At 41.1% G+C, this 19,701-nt stretch overlaps 1 long non-coding RNA gene across 2 annotated transcripts; it reads right to left on the bottom strand.

Annotated features, from left to right (window-relative positions):
* Nucleotides 1-13,835: 13,835 nt before the first annotated feature.
* On the bottom strand, nt 13,836-16,294 carry LOC143140635 (uncharacterized). 2 transcript variants are annotated; one of them, XR_012990673.1, is made up of 6 exons: nt 15,183-16,294; nt 14,945-15,069; nt 14,765-14,830; nt 14,323-14,402; nt 14,134-14,204; nt 13,836-14,007 (listed from the first exon to the last, which is right to left on the bottom strand). It is a non-coding gene; the product is annotated as an uncharacterized LOC143140635 (long non-coding RNA). The 2 variants fall into 2 exon arrangements; XR_012990672.1 differs by having other exon boundaries at nt 16,046-16,294.
* Between the last annotated feature and the right edge of the window lie 3,407 nt (nt 16,295-19,701).

Below are 19,701 nucleotides of genomic sequence, written 5' to 3'. Positions count from 1 at the left end.
ATCACATTTGTATATGATTAGAATGTTGCAAGTTAAAGGTTCCATTTGAAACTGTCATAATGAACTCAAGCAACCAGTTTGAATGGCAGTTAATGTAAGTTCTAGATCTTCACAGTAGAATTCTGGAATGACTTGTACAAATATTTTATTCCTAAAAGATGTGTATATTATACAGCAAATATCTAGCCACAGAGGTCAGATCTGAAGTGGCTCCACGTCTGAAAATAAACTTCAAGGTGTGTAGAGACACTGAACAAAATGTCATGCTTTAGTCATAAAATGCACAATACTTCTCATTATTTGAACTTAACCGCTCCACTATAATGAAACATTGTAACCAGAGCCCTGATGTTAATGTTCCATTGTTTTCCAACAATGGAGGCTCATTCCCAGAAGTTACAATCTGCAGTTATAGCAGTATGGAGTGGTAAAGTAATAGTATTAATAGCCTAATTATAATAATAAACTATGTATTGACTATGACAGCTTTGCAGCTCTGCTGCTCAGTTATTTTTTATCAGTTCCTTATCAAATAAATTAAAAGAGGCTTAAAGCCCAACAAATGTGCCACACATTTAGCTAATCAATGATCTTTGCCATAATAGCCTAATATAAGATCCCCATTTTGCATTCAATTAGGCAGCACTAGCTACACCACGAACGCTGTCATTACGTTTTTGCGTTTGTACAACTTATGACGTGAAGTTTCTTGGCCATTAGCTTTAGGCTACTATCAAATGTCAACATAGCTGTATGCACAATGCTCATCTAGTAGGCTATGGCTTTTAGTGTTGTTTCACTTAGGGTAGCAGTCTGCTTCCCCAAAACATCTCCTCCATAAGTGTGGATATAATCGTTTGTTATGTGGATAACGTTCAGCGGACTAAACAAATAAAAGGTCAGATTGTGTTACCTCAAAGCTAGCTGGTTTGTTGAATGGCGAAGCATAGGCTAGGCTATTTAGAGGGAAAGCAGATATCTAACAAACGTTCAGATAAAGTCCTGTTGGCAAAGTCGGTAAAGGGGCTATTTCACACAATTTGAGGGTGCTGAATTCAAATATTTTGTTTACCAAGCTCAATTTTGAGTTTTAAGCTTGCTAATTAGCATAATTCACATACTTTTTGGTTTTGCCATCAGATATCATAGGAATTGAAAAAAATAAGGCATTAATATACTCTTTATGTATCAGATATGTTGTAGGACAGGACAGGAATTACCCCAATGACCCTCAAGTAGCAAATGAAAATAAGCTAAAATTAAAATATAAATTGAAATAATAGCTAAAATTCAGTATGACGTTTAGAAACACAATAGATTCCTTGATAATAAATTGATAGAATAGTAGGTGCCTACTCATTTTTCTGTAGAAAATATTTTGTCACTAACTATTATGAACAGTTGTCAGTCCATGCAGAAAAATGGAAGAGTGTGCATGTTTGAGGAGTGCTGAAGAGTGCTATGGAGATTATTTGCAAAACATTTAGACAAGATATCCTTTATAGTGCAACAAAAAGAAACATTCTCCAGTGCATCATTACTGATGCTGAAAGGGAAGCTAGACCTAGGACAAATCCTCAGCTATGAACTGATTATTGTCCCTGTACTGTAGCTATTGCAGATAGCGATGGTTATTTGTAAAGTGGAAATAAGTCATCCTCACTCAAGTGCAGTGTTGTAATGTAACGGAGTACAAATACTTCGTTACTGTACTTAAGTAGAAATTTCACGTATCTGTACTTTACTTCGCTATTTCAATTTATGCCAACTTTCACTTTTACGCCACTACATTTCCTAGATAAAATGTATACTTTTACTCCGTTATATTTCCACTAAGCATCTTCGTAACTCGTTACTAAAACATAAAATTAGAGGAAATGTGTGCAACTGCAATAAGGGAGGTTTGGTGAATCACTGCTCCTAGATTGCATTACCCACGCTCCGCACGCTGCGCGCTCTATTTCAGCGCTTGTTTGTTGCTAAAGGAGGAGGACGCACAACTGAAACCGCCATGGAAGTACGAGCACCTACTGGAGGACCTCCCGTTATCATAGACGACCACCCCGACGATAGTGGTGAACTCGGTGAACAGGGTAGTGGTGAAGATAACTTTATACACCTGTGGCCGTATTTGCAAGAAATGTTTCTGTACATTGGGAGCTTTCTGTGAAGCTGAACACCGCTACCTGCCTCAGCGGCCTGTGAAAGGCTATTTAGCATCTCAGGACTTGTCTTCAGTCCAAGACTGAATCAGGCCCGGGGTGGACAATCGGGAGAATTCCTGGTGGGCCGCTTCACTTTTGGGCCGGTCGAGGAAAAAAATATTGACATTTGTCACGTTAGTCTATCTTTTCTTAAAGTAGGACATGTTCCACATTCTGTGCATGACACCAATGCAATGCCTCTGCATGGGTTGTAGCCTATGTGAGGGAGTTCTCCCCTCCCAAAAAGAGTTGGTTGGGTCCATATAGCCCGTCTTTTCCAAAAAGTTTTCTCAGATGCGGATAGCCGAGCCGGTCCTACAGTAAACACAAGCGTCAGGAAGGATGGGTGGTAGAAAGAGGCCAGGAGAGACTGAGCAGCAGATCAACCAGTCGACCACTGAAAATGATGAGCCTGAAATTAGTGATGAGGAGGCCATGACTACAGGGACAAGTAAAGAGGATAAATTAAAGTTATTTAATGTAAGAAAGAGCAATTACCCTACATGATAAACCTATATGCCTTGTTTGCTCAGAAGAGGGTGTAGTAAAGGAGTAGGCTAAATCACCAAACAACAATATAGCCTACCCATGCAAAAAACATGTAGCCTAAACATTAGTTCAATATGCTTCTTTGTGGAAGTGTGGGCTAAGTTACACTGAGAGAGAGAGTGAGATAGTGACCTGGGGAGTAGGCTAAGTAAGCCCTAGAAATGCTCATACCACATGACCAAACTGTTCTCCCTACAAGCAGGTCATTTATTTTTTGAAAGAAATAAGTTATTTATTTTTTATTTTTACCTGACCATACAAAAGTGACGTTTCTGTTTTTTTTTCTTTGATGTCAGCTCTAAAAATATGCTGTTCTTTGAACTTCAGAGAATTGTTCCTGAAAAGTCCTAGAAAAGAATGTGATTTTGATTTGATGAGTGAGATTAAGAACATATGGAAACCCTGAATATGCTTTATGCTTTACTATAAGAAAGCCAAAATAAAGTTCACAATAAAAGTTCAAAATAAAACCGCTTGCTTTTTACTTTTACTTCAAATACTTAAGTACATTAAATATCAGACAATTACTTTTGATACTTAAGTACAGTATCAGATACTTTAAGACTTTTACTTAAGTAATATTCTAAAAGGTAACTTTCACTTCTACCAAAGTCTTTTTCTAGTACGATACTTGTACTTTTACTCAAGTATTGCTTTCTAGTACTTTATACAACACTGCTCAAGTGCTGTCTAGCAGTGTGGAATGTCCAGTAGTGATCACTGCAAAAACTGCTCATTCAACACTGGTAATAGATGCTCAAGATCTAGTTATGTCTTTAGGACACCCATCTGACTGCAGCACATTAGAGCCCGACCGATTTATCGGCGGGCCGATATTATCGGCCGATATTAGGCATTTTCCAAACTATCGGTATCGGCATTTATAATGGCCGATAAATTAATATTTTAAAAATAAAATAAAAACGGACGAAACACCCTTCAACCATGTCATGAGTGTTGGCGTTGTATAGTTTGTCCACCAGAGGGCACTCTACACCGTCCCTGCTGGCAACACTCGTGTATAACGCGCCACACATCCTGCAACCTGCTGATCCAGCCAGAGTCTGGCAGAGAGAACCAGTTATCCGCGAGTGAGATCATCAGTGAAGTGTGTTCATGGTGATTTGGTCACGAGACATACATTGCTTGAATAGCAATTAAAAGAACATCCCCATCAATTATCTTAACTCAAATAAGCATGACAAAATTCGTGAAAACAATGTACAGTTTTGCTGCTGTTAAATAAGTCGAAAGTGAATCGGAATTAGCTAGTAATTACGTTACGTTGTTACAGTGTAGTTGACTGTCTGTCCTTTTAACTTTTGACAATGTGACTGAAGATGTATTTCTTTAATAGCGTGACAGTTATAGCAGTGAGACGTGTAATCTCTCCCCGGCTATTTTGAAAGCGTATGTTTTACAATTTGCAGTATGACGTTATCCATTGCTAAATTATGGCTCATCATAGACTAGCTAACCACAAAGCTAGCTAATGCCATGAATATCAGTGGAAACCACAACGAACTTATTCTGCCTAACTAAAGTAACGATTACTATTTATAACTAGTATATCTGTAGTTACAGTCCCTGCATTGTAAAATGTAAGTTAGACGTGCGAGGAGTGAACATTTAGACATAGAGAAAAAGTATCAAACGTAGCTTGTGCAAAACGTAGCTTGTGCATAAAAGTTAGCTTTTCTTTTACACGTGTGTGAAATCCAATGACGCCAAGTGTGCGTTTCAGACTGTCGTTAGTTACATGGATTTAGATCACTAAATAGTAGGTTTTAGAAGGCAGGCAGCAAATGATGATTGAAAATGGTTTAATGTAGCTTGATGGAAATAATTTTAAAAGTGCAGGTAAAGGGATAAGCAAGCTGACATTGTAATTATAAGGTAGCTTATAAGGCAATAGGGACTAATTATTACACATGCACACTCAAACTTGTGTGTGACCTTTGTGAGTGACCTTTATCTTGTTTAATGATAATACAAATGATGATAGTAATAATGTCATCATTATTTTTTTGTAATTATTAAGTCTTAGTTCAAAGTTGTATTTATGAAACTTACCAAGTCTTTTAATACTGGTAACTTTGATTTGGTTGTTGTTGTTATTGTGTTTTTGTTCAAAAGACTACGTTTCATATCTTAAGTTTCTATTTTTATACATTTTATTTATCAGAACTTTAATATATTTCGATGTTCCTCTGTTCCACTGTGACAATATTATTTAAAAATAAACAAGTTTGTTTTTAAAAGGCATTATCATATTATTTTAGTCAATACTCATAAATAACTACAAATAACTAATGTTAGGGAAATCTGTTAATGTTTTGTTGCGCGTTTCTGAAAAATATATATATCGGCCGATATATCGGAATATCGGATTTTTAAATCAACAAATATTTGTATCGGTATCGGCCTTCAAAATCCTTGATCGGTCGGGCTCTACAGCACATTTAAGAAGTATGCAGGAAAGTTTGTAAGAAACTTTTGTATTGTTATTTGTTATGTGGTAGCAAATTATGTTAACTATCAAAGAAATAGACCTAATGTAGGAATGCACACAGATATTGCAACAGATATGGTGTAGGCCTATCTGATTAAGACCTGAGTGGTTGAAATGTACTTCTATCAGAAAGACTCAGGGAAGTATAATTAAAGTTAACACATGTTTTAATCCATCAAAGGATACACAAAATACATAAGCAACAATAAGATAGTCTTTGGCGTAGGCCTCGTCCTAGGTCACTGAATGTGCAGAACCTTGCAGATCCTGCCGGAATGCAACGGCAGGTGGCGGAGCCTACCCCCAAAGAATAAGAATTAAAGATACCCACCAGAAATGTTTAGATGGTCATCCTCTCTGAAATAGAGCATAACAATATTAAACAGTGCATGTTGTAACCCAGGAGATGAATCAAAGAGAGCAAGAAAGAGTATCCGATGACCTGAATAAATATACTATTAATAAGATAACTCATGATTTGATAATAATTCAACCACCTGTAACTCAAAGATTTAAGATTGATTTGGTGCTTTAGAAGGGAGTCAAGCTTGCAGATGTCGTTAACTAACATGAACATTTAAATGCAAATCAGTTTTCTCGGTATAGGATACTTGCATATGTATACAAGGAATTTGGTCTCTGCATTGATCCCATCCGTGAATTAGTGACCACAGAGCACACAGTGAACATATAGTGAGGTGAAACGCACACACTAACCCAAAGCGGTGAACTGCTTTGCTACGGCGGCGCTCAGGGAACATTGAGGGGTCAGGTGCCTTGCTCAAGGGCGTTCAGCCGCTCCTACTGGTCGGGGATCAAACCGGCAACCCTCAGGTTGCAAGCCCGAAGCCCTAACCAGTAGGCCACAATTGCCCCCTAAATGACATGCAGGGCAATGAGCTTGCAGTTGCAGATGCTCAGGGTCAGAGCAGGGGAATAGAGCCTGCAGTTGCAGATGCTCGGGGTCAGAGCAGGTGAATAGAGCCTGCAGTTGCAGATGCTCAGGTACAGTGCTGCAGAATTCAGCTCGCAGTTGCAGATTCTTGGTGGTCAGTGCAGCGGGACAGAGGTTGCAGATGCTCGGGGCAGTGAAGCAGAAATAGAGCTTGCCGTTGCAAATGCTCAGGGTTAGAGCAGAAGAAATAGAGCCTGCAGTTGCAGAAGCTCATGATGCATGATTCGATGCATGGTGGCCCGAGTTGGCCTTAAGCGAGCAGCGGTACTAATGAGACAACCCACAAGCACCCAGACCCAGTGCACAAGGTGTCAGCTGCACAAATGCCACCAAGCCAAAGCCCTGGAACAAACGACGCGAAGAAAAGATGAATAAAGTTTTAAAGATTACATTTAGATAATAACCACCACCTGACATTTGCAAGAGAAAGTACATGATTACAAGACAGAATAAATCTGATTTAAGGACGACCCCTATTAAAAGGTGATGACTGTTTCTGTGAGCAAGCCGCATCCTGCAACAGAATGAAGCTAAAGCAGACCCAAGGGCAAGGTGAAATGAGGGAGGCCATGCTTTTTGCACCTTGCTCTTGGAAAAAAACCCCAAAATAAGATGAGCAGCATAGGTAACGTTAGCTAAACAAGACAAGAAAACATGAATATTAGACATTGACCATGGGTAATAAGTTCTTTAGAATAGGGATCGAGGAATAAGAACAGCTCATGGAGATGAGTGCTCTCTCGAGTGTAAAGATGAGCATAACCAGCATTGGTAATGCAGAGGTCGATTCGAAGTGCAGGAGCTTGCATAAGCTCAGTTCTTGCGATGCAAGAATGTGGTGCAAATGTGGTGCAAGCACCCGTGGATTTGTGCTGATTTGACGAACGATGCGATTCGAGATGACTGCTGAGTCGTCAATGATGAGCCTATATGTCGATGTCGATTGAGAAGTGTTGTGCTTACTAAGAAGTGAAATGGATAGGCATGAAATGTTGTGACTAAACATGTCATGGTTTGAGCTTGCAGAAGCTGACCAGGGGCGGCAGTGCGTATGTGACTATTATGTATGAATATGCTACTTAACTCTGTGCCTAAGTGCCGGCGGTGCGAAGTGACTGAAATCAGAATGGCTTGGGACAATCGAGATTAGGCTTTAGCTGAGTCTTTGAACCACCACCAGACCTTTGCAAAGAAGCTTACCTTAGATTCTTGACAGCACTACTTAAGCATCCAGAATGACTCGATCCTGAGGTCTAATAAAATTCGTAAGAAGACGAAGACCTTCTCCCGAGCGACTTGACTGAGGAAGCGGGTAATCCTAGTGCAGCTGCTGTTGAGGCAGTACCAATACTAAACGAACAACCAGTATAGGCCTATTGTAGAGGCCACATCTCCCAGCCATGGCAGTTAAATGAATTGTGAACCATTCTTTAGGCCTAGGCATAGACAACCAGCAGGTAGAAGGGGTGCATTAGTAACATCAGGTTAGTAGATGAGACCAGAACCTTGTGAATGTAAATAAGGGAAGACCTCCCTTGAATCCCATATGCAGAAGGACTACCATTGAGGCAAAGCACCTGGTTGAACCCATTAAACACAGAGCTGCTGAAAGAATGCTTGCAGAGCTCAGACAAGGGCACAACATAACTTGAAACAAGACAAAATACAGATACATAGCTGGAGTACACTGGCACTTATGGATGGTCGCTGAGGATGATTTAGCATATAACTTAAATAAACAAGACAAGAGATAGAAGAGTAATCCTCATCATGCTGACTGAGTGAAATAAGATTAAATGTGAAACAATGCACTGCTCCTGAGCAAAGAGTAAATGGATGTTTAGTATATGTGAATAGTGTTGTCACGATACCAAAATTATGACTTCGATACGATACCTGCCATAAATATCACGATGCTCGATACTGAAACGATACTACGGCGAAATCCTAAGATATCTGGAAAAGAAAGGACTCGTACCTCCTCCAAGTGTATTGAATCATTTGTGTTGAATTCGGTGCACTTTTGTAGTGTGCACGTCAACTCTGGGTTCTAAACTTCCTACATAATTATCATTTTTTATAGTCAGTAAAATAGTAGGCCTACTTTGTGTGATTAAGTCCTTTATTGTTTGTTATAGTTCATTTACATCGTGTTGTTTTGGCAATAAAGTAGCTTTAAATAGCCAAACTAGGCTAGATCAAGGTCAGTGTTGAAATTACTGCATGCAAATCACTGAATGCTATGCAGAGGGGCCTAATCTTTAGGCCATCTGATGTACAATAGGCTACCCTAGGCCTTCCCGTGTTCATGGGATTTCTTTGACAGTTGCAAAGGTAAAAATGTGAGGATAGTCTTCTTTGCGCCCAGTGTACAAGTACGACATTCCAACCACTCAGGTCTTCGTCAGATAGGCCTACACCATTAGCCTACCTGTTGCAATATATCTGTGTGCATTCCTACATTACGTTTATTTCTTTGATAACATGATTTGCTACCACGTAACAATAAGCCGCTATTATTATTATTAGGACTCAACAGCTTTGGTGGTATTATATGCTGTGGGCTTTAATTAGCGCATTTCGGGTATCCTATCCTACATCTGGCCAATAATTATGACCGCCGCGCAGCGAAGCGGCGGTCATATAGGTTTAGTCAGAATTTTTTTTTTTTTTTCTTTTTCGCATGCCCAAATTTCCGTCAATGATTCCCAGGACACTGAAAGACCAGGGTACACGAAACTTGGTGGGCATGTAACCCCACATGGATAGCATGGAACCATCGTTTTTCGTTTTGATCTGTAGCCCCCCGCTGGACTGGACCCCCCGAAAGGAGGGTAGGGCAGACACAGTTCTCTGTGAATATCTTGAGAACTGTAGGGCCTAGGATGACCATTTTTTTCCGTATGTTTGCCTCCAGGGGTCATGTTAACCCATTTCATGTGCACACATGTGCACAAACAGATACACACACACACACACACACATACATTCACAGTAATCATACGTATGACACATACTCACACAGTAGACATATGTACGCTTGCATGCACAGGCACATACGCAGGCACACACACAAGCACGCACACACACACACACACACACACACACACCCACACCCACCCACACACATAACATAAACATGTACATGCACACAATTCAAGAATTTCTCAGAATTATGAACAGGCAAGATGGAAGTGGGGTTGTATAAAAGGAATTTTACATGTGAAATCTATGCATTAATCATGTTTTGGTACTTGTTGTTTAGCAGATACCAGTGAGAATTGAGTGTGGATAATGCAATTTAGTGAGACAGTTATAATCATATAGGCCTTTCAGCGTGATTTATTTTTGTGTAAAAAATGTGCTGGACTGGGCGGCGGTCATATTTTGTACCGCTCTGCGGGTACATCTAGTTATTAAACAAATTGCAGTCTACATGCCATGACAAATATTACCAGTAGTACTGACCGAACATGAAATAGATTGTTTACAAGTTATGGTAATGTTATTCTGGCGTGAACATTGCGCTTTCATCACGTTAGCACATGATTACAGCTCGTTATGTCTCGTCAAAATGCATTGATGAAGGAAGGTTCGCTTTATCCCAGAGAACCATATACTCGTTTCACTTAGGCTAGACTAAAACAGAAGAGAAGAACTTGGCACTAACCATGTAGTCGTGTTTTCTATAGCATATTCGTTAACCTGTCGTTTTTTGAACTCTTTAAAAATGTTGGGATATGTCTGCGAGGTGTTTAGCCAAGTTCCATGCGTAGCCTACTGCTTTTAAATGACTTTGAAGCATATTTTACAAACGGGCCTCTGTGTACCTGATGGCTTGCCTTCACTATTCGCTATGTATCCGAAATAGTTGCAGATTTCACTTCACCTTTTGTTTTATCCACAAGGCCGAGGACTGTCGGCAAAGAACTATGTTGACGTTGGCTGCGCACTCACTCACTCAGAGCTGCCTGCTTGACACGCCCACTTGCCTAGATGCATGCAAGGAGCAGTGAGAGCAGCAGTTCACACAAACACAGAACGTTATTATTTTAATAAAGTATCGATTCTAAAAACGTCGAAAATCGTATAGTTTTTTGCGTGAAGGCATCGTGATACCTTTTTAGTATCGATACACCGTGCAACACTATATGTGAAGCAGCACCACAGTCCCTGTAAAGAAGTAGATAGTTAGAGTGAATTGGTGATGTAGCCAAATAATTTATGATTGAGAATTGATAATCAATTGATTTGATCATATGACGATTGAGAAATATGTGATTGAGATCCAGGGATATTCAAAAGTGAATTGCAAGATCTAAAGATTTAACGATGAGAGTTCCCCATGCTGCTGCTCCTACTGTGGTGGGATAAAGACATGAAGAGTACAGGGTTAGATATAGCTTACTTACCTCCTTATCCAAGTTGGCACCACGTGACCTGGATGAAGTATGATTAAATATGAACCAAAGCATTGTCTCTCAATGAATGTTAGCCTACGAGAACCAGCCCCGCATCCATGCGTGAAGTAGATAGTTACAGTGAGTTAGGGGACTAGTACTCCACTGCAGACAGATGCATACCCTTAACTTAGAGAGTGAGGCATTTAAATTAAACAAAGAGGAGCTACTCCTGAAATTAAAAGATTAAGATGTTAATGTAGGCCTAATGAAGAACTGGGAAGTAAGGTCATCCCTGTGCTTGCGGCTGCCATGACTTAATGGGGGATTACGAATGACTACAAGCACAGTGCATTGTGCTTGGAAAAAAAGGTGAATGACTGGGTGCAGTATTGGCCTGAAGACTTTGTGCTTGCTAGAGGTGTTGCTCTTTCGGCAGAGAAAGAGTTTGTGGAAAGCTCTAGTAGGCTACTAGTCCCTACAGCCTGAAGACCTGCAAGGAGGAATGGAGTGGTTAGAGAGGAGACATACAGAATAGCATACATGCAGAATTTTCAAAAGGACCTAGCACACGGGCAAATAAACGGCCACGAAACATTTACATTGACATTAGTTAAATCAACAATGTATGGGCCTACATATTATGTAGACACATTTAACCATGACAGTAACAGACAAAGACGCGATAATGATCAGCCAGACATGAGAATTAAAATGGATTAATCATGGCCTTCAGGTGCATCGGAAATATTATGGGTTAATGACGATAGTATAGCCCTACAGACAATACCAACAGGCCTACCATAAATCTCTGCAAACTAACATCCAGTCTCCTGGACTGCAGTCATAAACAGACCAGTGCACTGCAGCCAACAAGGAAAGTAGCCTACTTTTGTCCCTGTTGGCCTTCCATACACAACAGTAGCCTAACCAGCGAGCCAATTTGCCTAGGATGTGGACCTAGCAAAGCTGTATTATAGCAGGAAAACCATCGCGAGTGTCGATAGGCCTACAGTAACTGGAATAACTGAGGTTTAACATCCGTGTGTTTATGGTGACAGCGTAGCCTAATAAATCTGACGTTTTCCGTCAGAAGGTTTAGCGACCAATTGCATTGTTAGCGATACGAACGTAAACATCATTAAGCAACTAGGATCGTAACGATACTAGGATAAAAAAGAGAAACCTTCAAAAGCCGTGGAACTTGTTTCTTTCCGTTGATAAGACCAAGCGGACAACCCGAACAAGTGGCAACAATTTAGCCTACCTACTTTCCGACGTTTACGAGAGATATATCCTCCTACATTAATGGAACCCCGAGACTTTGGTGATGCATCCAAAACAGTAGAAAGCGAACGTAAGGTAAGATCTGTGACTGCATCACAAGTTAAAGTTTTGGCGAAGTGAATGACTAGCTACCCATGCATGGATACGGAACACCGAAAATCAGCACCTGAAAGCAACATGCAGGTGCAAAGTCATGTCATTACAAAGACTGATGCAGACAGGTGATTGGACGGAAGTAATGAATATATGAGTGACCAATTAAGTCTTCCTGCAGAACTAACACTTACGCTTCCATTTATTACATTACACTGGGAGCAAAGACTATCTTCACTCTTTTCCCTTTGCAACTGTCAAAGAAATCCCATAAGCACAGGAAGGCCTAGGGTAGCCTACATCAGATGGCCTAAAGATTAGGCTCTTCTGCATAGCATTAAGTGATGCAGACACAGTGCAAACACTGACCTTGATCTAGCCTACTTTGGCTATTTAAAGGTAATTTATTGCCAATACACCACACAACAAACAGGACTTAATCACACACAAACTACTGTAGCGATCTCACCCTCAGACAAGATTCACCTTTGGCCAGGACAGCCATTTATTGGAACAGGAAGACTCATACGGACACAGACAACTACGTAGGGCAACACAGGGGTAGTCTCAGCCGCACATGCTACACACAATAAGGGTTTACCACACACATCAACACGAGGATAAGCACATGAGGTACAACTAAAGAGACTAACACGCTAACAAATACACAACATGCTAAACGTAACTACAACTATTATAATCGACATTACACATTCTAGCATTCACTCGCACTGCATTCTGGGAGACACTCATTCCACGTTAAACATGTACATCCACCGACGCTACACTACTATTTTACTGACTACAAAAATAATAATTATGTAGGAAGTTTAGAAGTTTAAAACGTGCACCAAATTCAACACAAATGACTCAATACACTTGGAGGAGGCCTGCGTCCTTTCTTTTCCAGATATTTTAGGATTTGGATATCGTTTCAGTATCGAGTATCAAGATATTTATGGCAGGTATTGTATCGAAGTCACAATTTTGGTATCGTGACAATACTATGTCAGAGCCACTGTTTTCTAGATGTCGAGGATCGGAGGCTCTACCACCAACAAGTGATGCTGCTCAATGGCATATTAGAAGAGCACATTATCAAGCTCTAGTAGAGACCCACACGGCATCCGGAACGGACCCGCGAAACGGACCCGTATCGGAGTCCAGATGCTCTCAGGAACGGATCCGCTACGAAGGCGGATCGCGGACCCGCCGTGGCTCCGCGCTGCATCCGCCCCGCATCCGCGATTAAAACCTTACCTCCGCGGCGGGTCCGTTTGGGACCCGTAAATTGATACATACATCCGCCGCGGACCCGCAACAGACTCATAAAGGCTCATCTGGCCCGGGTCCGTTTCGGACCCGTTTATCTCATTTTCAAAATTCCTTCTGTTCTTGCTGTAGGATTAAATAGGATAAACTATAGGATAAAAGTAAAACTATCACTAGGCCTAGCCTAGGCTACTACAGCAAGATAGGCCTACGATTAGCATCGCCTCGTATTTTTAACTTAACAATACTGTCAATAAACCTAACAGAAAAGGTTTAAGTCAAGACATCAATTTACTGTACAAACGTGATCACTACTCAATGGAAATATAAAATGGACATTTATGGAAAGTTACAGGTTATAAGCTATTCTGTTTTTGTTAAGTAGCCTACGTTGCCTAGGCTACTCTACATTAATTTTGAGGTCAAAACCTAATTTAGTGCTTTATCAGCCTAGGTCAGTGCAGACATGAAATATTTTATCTAATAGGCTACAACTTCAATGAAATGCTGCGCTATGCACATCTAAAATATCAGAAAATGAATAACTGGTGAATGACAAGAAGTTAAATAAAAAGATTGTTTAATGCTTATTTCTCCTATTAATCCATTTGTGTGGATGGAGGCGGAACATGTCTCCTCGTTGCCCGATCCACCGCCAGTTGAAACACCTAATTGCGTGCTTGGTGACCTCAACGTCCGTGGCTGACCGTGTCACCATGTTTTTCCTCACAGCACCTGTAATCAAACAGACAGATATGTTTATGTTTATGGTATGTAGCATCCAAAGCCAAGTATGCTTACACAATACAATATATGAGATAGGTATTAAGGAGATTAAATTTAAAAAGAAACATGACTTACAAAGCTCCTCTGTTCGCTGCACGTTGAGGGCTGGTGTGGGGGTGGAGGGAGTTGAGGAGGGACTGCCATTCCTGGCCCATAGTGAGGTGGGCGGTGTGCGAGGGGGAAAAAATGTATTAAATGGTAGTCATCATTGATAATAGACATGGGGCCTTTCTATTCACTAATATTTCAGAGATCAGTCCCTACCTTGAGTAACTCTCCGTATGTTAAATGCGGGTGCAGGTGCAGGGAGTTGAGGTGATCTGTTAACCATGGTAGGCTGAGAGCTACAGGGCCAAACAATGGCAAACAAAAACAAATCTCTGGTCATACTGGACATGAATTTGTATGTTTCAACATTTTGGTATGCACTATCTATATCAACTCCATGGATGGATTAACATTGAAATCAATGTGTTTCAATACAATCTGATAATAATGAATTAACTTTTCAGGCAATATTGCATGAATGCAGATGTTTTAACTGACAAAATATTTGGCTGAGATTTTGAAAGTAATGTATGAAGTATGCAGAAAATCTGAGATGGTAATGCAGATGCAATCTGTTGATTTGAAATAGAGTGACTACTGCTGTGTTAATATAGATGGGGCCACTGTATTCAATTTTATTTCAGAGATCAGTCTTTACCTTAACAGTTTTCTCCAGGTTGAGGGGTAGTGACTCGGCTGCCTGGCACTCGGCAAGATGGTGGAGCTGGAGGAATAGATACAAGGAGAGGGGAATGTCTTTAGCACTAAGAATGTTAACCATATCTCTAATATTAATATAATGATTTAGTTATTTCAATGTTAAGAGATTATTACTTACTTTGCCAGTGCAATTGGCTTGGGCTTGAGGCTTCAACTGATATACCAGGCGAGTTGGAAGGTAGAGATGCAAAGTCACCATTTACTGGCTCTTCTTCACTCTCATCAGAGTCCCCGAAACGATGGCTGTTAAATAACCATATCATTATGGTTATTGCAATCCCAAAATTTCCAAATATACATATAGTACAAGCATCTCTGGTCTATTTTGGAATGCTACGGGAATGTGTTCACATTACATTTTAACAACCCAGAAAGTATCTTCATCAAGCGAACCCAACAGAGGCAATCATAACGTTAGATAAAAGTTGATGCTGCAGAACAAACAAAATAGAAGATGGGGACCAAGTTCCATACAGTTAAGTTACGTTAGCATAATAAATCACAAACAGACGCCAATACCCATTAGTTGTCTGAACCGACTTAAACAGTGATTAAAATGCCGAGGCTTTCATTACAAAGATGGCAGAAGGACACTAAAGTTACGTATGAGACCAAACTTGGCAAAATGCAAACGTTAATGCACAGCTAGCTAGAAGCTAGGGCTAAACCATTATCAGTGAGTCAACATGCTAAAGTTGTAGGTAGCTTTCATAGCAGACGAGTGCTTCACTGACTTCATTGACTGAAATACCAGTGCCAATGTATCAGCTTAATCAAGGATTGCATCGCAAACGTGATCTCAAACATATATATGTATAATAGACATTAGCAATAACTTATGCAATTGCGCTTAGCAGCATGCTAGCTATCGATAGCAGCTGTATGCCGCTAGCATAGTAGCACTATGGACTATGGACAACAGCAACACATTAACAGACAAGACCAGACTAACGTTACATAACAATGTGTGTTTTTTAAATCACACTACCATAACATATTCTGCCGAAATTGCTAACCCATTTTAAATCAAATAGGCTACAGACTCATATGAGCATCACAGCTAACAATAACGTTAACTTAGCCTGTTGCTCAAAATTACAAACGTCTGCACTAATATCAAACAACGTCATTACAATCAATAAACATGATAAGTATAAAACCACAAAGGCCAATGTTTAGCTATTGTGAATGTCGCAATATATTAATAAATATCACTTACTCGAGAGGGTTCAGCGCAACCGTGTCCCAGCAAAGAAAATATCCACTAGTATGACTCTTCTCGGCTCTTGATGTACAGTCATATTCAACCGTTACAGTACAGGCGCGTCCGCGCCCGCGGATCCGACATGGGTCCACTCAGGACCCGCTGTTTGACAGTAGAATTTACGGAGCCGCCTGGAGGCGGAGCTGATCCTCTGTGCGGCACCAAAACGAATGCGACAGTCACGCGGGTTTGGCGACTTGAAGGCGGATCCGCCTAGGAGTCTACTGCTGTGTGGGGAGGCAAGCACACATACCAAAAATGCTGATTATGCGGCTTAGAACTCAGAACTGAGCTCGGTAAACAAAATATTCAGAATCAGCACCCTCAAATTAGGTAAGAAGGGTGGTTTACCAACTTTTCCTCAAATTTGCTGTCAGAAGTTCTCTTCTGTGAAGCTGCTCTCCCTCTAATTAGCCTACAGCCAAGTTTGTACTCGCAACAGTGAAGCTTACTTCGTGTTAACATTGTTTGTTGTTAACGTAAACGTTTCTTCAGTTACGAGCAGGACTTCTTATGTTGCATTTCCTAAACCTAGCCTAATATGCATGAGTACCCTATAGATTTGAGGGAGCCACAGCTGATAGCATCAGCACGGTCATAACACAGCAGGGCACACTACTAGGGATGAAGGATCGTCTAAAATCCCCATCCCTAGAAAGTCCCAGACCAAGCTTGCGCTGGTGCATGATCATCACTGATCAAATTGCTATATTCTGACACGATGAGCACAACCATTCCCAGGTGCTATCTGTCTGAATCTCATGAGCTCTTTAGCCTCATCGTTGCTGTATTCACAGCATGGTAAATGACAATGATGACAAAATGCTGTTGTTAATGAGTTCATAAACCTAATTATTTATTGAAGGACTTACATGTCACGTTTTATAGCCTATTTTCTCGTGATCACGTCAGGGCCTACTGTGTAGGTAATGTTAAGGTTAACATGTCATTGTCCACCATGAGTTAGTCTGGTTCTAGACATCTTTTGAACTTTTTTTTTTATTCTCCTGCAAGCCTACTTCACTAGGTAATTCGCTCATTAGCTCAGATCAGTGAAGAACTAGTAGCCTAGGCATACAGAAATCGTTGGGGAGAAAACTGCTCAGAAATTCTCTTCTAGGTTCGCTTCCGTAGGCTAGCTCACTTCGAATTTCAACCAGTCTGTTTAATGCCTCCATCGAAGCGCTAGTCATCGGCCAGTGAAAGTACAGGCCAGTGAAAGTACAGCATTACGTAGAATATCCATAAATGGCAGTGTTCCTTTAAAGCAAAACTCCAAAGATATTTTATCTACCGTTTCCTTTAGGTTCAGAAGAAGGTGCTCGTGACAGAGCTGGATTCTAATAGCTTTTCATGGTTCAGAGCTTGGTTAGTTACAATGTTTCATTAAAGTTCTTTTAAGGCATTCTTTTCCAAATGATTTGCCAAATGGATTTGGCAAATGGAAAAGCAAAAAGATTTTGCAATTATATTTGCAAATCCCTTTTTAAAATTAGAGTATTTATTGATAATTTAATAATTGATTTACAAAATACTTTTTGTAAATTATATATTTTAATACTGTTTATAATGGCAAATTAACCAACTTCATTTGCCATTTAAGTGACACCTGTGGTCCTCCATATTATGAGAGTGTGTCCCTTCACTCATTCATATTGAATGTCTTAATGAGTTTAAGTATAAGTATATATACTCTTTTGATCCCGTGAGGGAAATTTGGTCTCTACATTTATCCCAATCCGTGAATTAGTGAAACGCACTCAGCACACAGTGAGGTGAAGCACACACACTAATCCCGGCGCAGTGAGCTGCCTGCAACAACAGCGGCGCTCGGGGAGCAGTGAGGGATTAGGTGCCTTGCTCAAGGGCACTTCAGCCGTGCCTACTGGTCGGGGTTCGAACCGGCAACCCTCCGGTTACAAGTCCGAAGCGCTAACCAGTAGGCCCAATAAGACCTCCAAGGACATTCCCATGAAGCACAGCGACACTCTGCTGCGTATGAGAGTTACAGAGCTTCTTTGAGTGGGATAAAGGCGGATAAGAGGAAAGAGTGCAGAGAGAGAAGGAGAGGGAGAGATAGAGAGAGGGAGAGAGATGTGTAAAGGGGATGGAGGAGCTGGTTATTATGTTGAAAATGCACAGCTGTGGTTGCACATGAATCTTGATGCAGCCCATTTCTCTGAGCTACTCCATCAATTATTAATGAATGCAATTCCGCACAGGTCTATGAAAATAGGAGGCTGAAGAAGTGAGCTTTCCCCTCCCTGCCGCCCTTATTAATTCAACCACATTTAGTACCACACTCAACACCCCGCCCACCCACCCCCCACACCTCCCCTTCTCAATATAACAACTACATCCCTCATTAACATTTTAATCATACCTCCTCTTGTTTCTCCCCCCACTCCCCAGAATCCCTGGAATTACAAACTTCTCATGAATAGCTGTTTTCATTTGTTCACCTGTGGCTTGATCACCTCCCTCAGAAAGCCATTGACCTACTTGCAGCCCACGCACCAGGAACCCTCAAAGACCTTTGGAAAGAGCCAGGCACAGAAGGGTTTCATCCTCCAGCGTGGTGAGATGAGGAAGAAGAAGAAAAGTAAGAAGAACAACAACACACTTCACCTACCTTACTCAGAATCTTAGAGGTACTCTACAAATTCTTACCAGATACCCTAAGGGCTAAGCTACAGTAAACCAGGCACATAACTGATGTGTTCCGTTCGCGTTGCATCTGCTGCAACAATAAACTTCTACTATAATCAATGGAAGTAGCTACACCAGACGTGATAGCGGCACGTATGTTCGAAAAAAACAGACCATTCTTCTAAAATGGAATTTATGCGTCGCGAACAGAACGCTTCAGTTACGCGCCTGTTGTAGCTTCTCTGTAAGAACATAAGCAAATTAACCAATGATGCTGTAAAGGCATCAATACAGGAGAAAAATATTGTACATGACATGTATTAGAGCTGACCACAGAAATGGCTCTTCTATAAGTTTACAAAATATGGCATCAACTAAGAGAGAGTGAGAGATGTGACAGGTGTGAAAAGGTTTTAGTGTGGACCCTTTAGTGTGAGGTATTAGGGCTCGAAATCTTGTCCATCTTCATCAGGGGTGGATAAAAGGGGAAAGTGAAAAGTCTAAACAAAACAGCTTGACCAGAGTGACCGTGATGCGACGTGGCAGCCGCTTTCAGTGACCTCGTGAGTTTCGCCTCTCGCAGCGTCGGCTGCCCAAACAAGCAGAATCGCCGGCAAAAAAGCGAGTTGTTGATAAAACACATGTTGTCACCCACGATCCTGTCTCCACCAAACTGGCAGCGGCGGGCGCTCGCGGGCCACCATATGGCTGCGGTGCAGGGGCACATATGGGCCGGGTTCTGACGCAAAGCAGGCCGGGCCCCCGAGACGTCCAGCCCAGGGATGCAGCCGCACTGAGGGCAGCAGATGTGGCAGCACACTGCCTTTCCTGATCCTCTCCCACACCCACCACAGCACCCACAGCACACACACACACACACACTCTTGTACACACACACACACACTCACATGCACACACATACTGTATACTCTCTCTCTCTCTCACACACACACATACTTACA

The sequence above is a fragment of the Alosa pseudoharengus genome, unplaced genomic scaffold, assembly GCF_046254945.1.
Source record: "Alosa pseudoharengus isolate Yale_2024_CS ecotype anadromous, Long Island Sound unplaced genomic scaffold, YU_APseudo_1.1 YU_APseudo_1.1_scf_10, whole genome shotgun sequence".
Classification (NCBI taxonomy): domain Eukaryota; kingdom Metazoa; phylum Chordata; class Actinopteri; order Clupeiformes; family Clupeidae; genus Alosa; species Alosa pseudoharengus.
The sequence above is the reverse complement of the archived record's forward strand: the minus strand, read 5'-3'. Positions and strand labels throughout refer to the sequence as shown.